Consider the following 3,273-nt stretch of genomic DNA (forward strand, 5'->3'; position numbering starts at 1 on the left):
CTTTCCCTCAGCATTGGTGAGACACATGAGGAATACTGGGCCAAGATCTGAGCTCCCCAACACAAGCAAGACATGGACATTCTGGAGCAACTCCAGCAAAGGGCCACAAAGACAATGAAGGAGCTGGAGCACCTTATGTACAATGAGAGATTAAGAGAGCTGGGAATGTTCTCTCTCAGCTGGAAAGAGAAGGCTCATGCAGGAAACTTACCAGTACGTATAAATACCTGATAGAAGGGTATAATGAGAGGGAAACATCCCTTCTCAGAGGTGCCCCATGACAGGACAAGAAACAACAGGAACAAATTGAATTAGAAGATGCATTCAAACATGAGAAAAAACTTCTTTACTCTAAGCGTGTCCAATCTGAGGATCAGATTGACCAGAGAGGCTGTGGATTCTCCATCCCTGGACATACTCAAAAGCTGACTGGGCTCATTCCTGGACAACCTGCTCTAGTTGATGCTGCTCTGCACAGGGGTATTGGACTCTGATCTCTAGATGTGCCTTCAAACCACTGTGATTCCATAATTCTGTGTTTCTATGGCTTACATGAAGGCACATAACAAGTGTGAAGAATTAGGAATAAAACCCATCTTAACAACTTCATCTCAAAGCCATCCTTTCTCTACTTAAGAGACACAAAGATTGGGAAAATACTAGGATTCTTTTCCAAATACATTATCTTTTTGTACCTAAAAGCTGAGAATATTCAGAATATTCAATAATGTCTTTCTTTCCTTAACTTCACAGCTAATAGTTTCATTGCATTTCTTGTATGCACACGCACTTAAACATACATGATCAAAGCAATCTATAGTCACAAAAGTATTTAGGAAAATGTAGCTCTATATTTATGAAGAAGTGTTTGCAGTATTTTGGTTTCAATTTTGTAATCTTCAGTGCTCAACTCCCTATTTTCTCTAATCACTTACTGTATTAAAGGATTATATATGGTAGATAAAAATTCTACTTGCATCTCTAAGCGTTTTATTTTATCCGAATCACAACTTCTTGGTATTTCACTCCACCAGAAATTATCTCTGTATTCTTTCTCAACTATTTAGATAAAAGGAATGGCCACTGCAAATGAAAGTGGTTTGCCAAATTTACAGTGAAGAAAAAGATAACACAGTTTCACTCCTATTAATTCCATCAACTCATTAAAACTCTTCTCTGTATCTGCTGCATATGTTGCAGTACTTAAGAAGAATAAAGTGGAACCTGCCCATCACCAAGCACCAGAAAAGGTGAAATGCAGAACTTGAATTTTGGTTTTATGAATGACACGTATTTCATCATCATCATGGCTTGGCTTCACGAGCGAAGATCTGGGAAGGGCTTTTCCCATGCTCACTGCAAGCGATGAGTGCACCCTTCGGGTCTGCGCGGTGTATTTTTTAGGTGAGGCGCAGCGTGTGCGGAACTGGCTCCATCCTTTACACCTGAGGTTCATCTGCGATCTTGGACGGTGACAGCGAAGTCCTCAGGTCGTAGGTTTGGTTAGAGTATCCTTCTCTTAGATGGATGCCTTACAAGGCTAAACGAGCTCCATCTGCCCCGGGTTGGAGTCAGAGTTGTCCTTCTCCTAGGATGGCTGCCCAAAGGCTAGTGAGCCCATCCTGCCTGTGGACACACTTTGTCTGACCCTTCAGCTGAGACCTGTCTGGCCTGGGAGACCCCACCAGAGGCACACGCCACCACCAGCACAGCTCTCAACCACACAAGGGCACGCAAGCTCCTTCCCCACGGCAAGGGGGTGCCTGTGAAAGAGTCGCTGCTTTACCTCCGGACATCACAGACCCGGGCACAGGGTGGCTGGGGCCTTCCAAGAATGGGAGTCCTGGAGGCCAACATGTATTTAAACTTTAAATAAGTGCACTGAAATTACTGTGAAAACAGGTTAGGTGGAAGTAATTTAGAGGTCACATTAGATTAACTGCACAGAGCTCAGCCTTTGATAAACAGACACTTCTGACATGCTCTGAAATTCAGAGCACATCATGATAAAAATAACATGAAGGTGAAAAGAATTGCAGAATTTTCTTTGCTAGGGACAGATTATAGAATTTTACAGAAGGCGCAGCATGTACAATTTTAATTCACCCAGTGTCAAAATCAGACAAGCCTACATATCTACTTTAAGCTCCATTTAATTTTAAACCTCTTTTTAAACAGGATTTGAATTATTGGGCTCAATCCTTAATTTTTTTAATGTGATGTACACCTAAAGTTCTCCACAACTTTAATTTCAGAACAGGAAACTCTATGTGGGAGTTACGGAACTGTATGCATAGAAGCAACTTTTTTACTAACTTCCACCAATAACCAAGATCTGCCATGACATCAAGGAGGTTTATCAGCTTATACATTTTTTGTCCTAGAACATGAGTTTTAGATTAATTTCCTTATAAATTCCAGTCTTTTTAAAATATTTAATGACTTCACTGTAAGATGTGTAAAACAGAGTTGTTCTCGTCAATTTTAAATATTTTATTTATTGATTTATTTCTCCTGGCATAAGCAAAACAGGTATATGAGAATCCTTAGGAAACCTTCTCAACTGTCACTGTTCTTTACAGCTACCATATTCTTTTGTTGCCTGTTTTATAAAATAAACATCTCAATAACAGTCCACAGCCATGTTCAGGAGCTATATATTTGCAGGAACAACTCCACTGTATATCTAGCCATCATGCAGACTTACTCCACATGGAACACTGTGGTGTCCTCATCTGCCCTTGATCAAGGACCAGTTCAGAATAAGCTGCACTCTAATGCCTGCAGGTTCCTCCCTATGATGCTCAACAAGGTCTCACAGTGACATGGGCATGAGGCACCTGGTAGATTGCAAATGAACAATATCAGCTATCATGGGTGTTCTCTTTAGAGGTTTTTTTTCCCTCCTGCAGTTCTCTGCTTTTTTCTAGTCCTAACAGCTCTGGGTTTTGTCTTTTGTAAAGATGCCTCCTTGCTACTCATTCACACTTCCAGATTACCACAAACTCCTCATGAAATAAACTGCAGCGTCCTCATTACAAAAACCCTCTTAATGACAGATAACTAAAAATTAGTCTCGCTTAATCTGAATCAAAAGCACAAAACCATCTTATCTTACTGATGTTTAATGACTATTTAGCTACTGTAACAACTGTTTAGGAAGGGCTTTGAAGAAGGCTGATTTTGATATACCTGATTTGGACTTCTAACTAATTCACTGTCTTTTCTAATATCAGGAGTATCCTAGTGGATTAAGAAATTTCTGCTGATTTC

This window comes from Buceros rhinoceros, unplaced genomic scaffold (genome assembly GCF_000710305.1).
Source record: "Buceros rhinoceros silvestris isolate BGI_N320 unplaced genomic scaffold, ASM71030v1 scaffold1329, whole genome shotgun sequence".
Lineage (NCBI taxonomy): Eukaryota > Metazoa > Chordata > Aves > Bucerotiformes > Bucerotidae > Buceros > Buceros rhinoceros.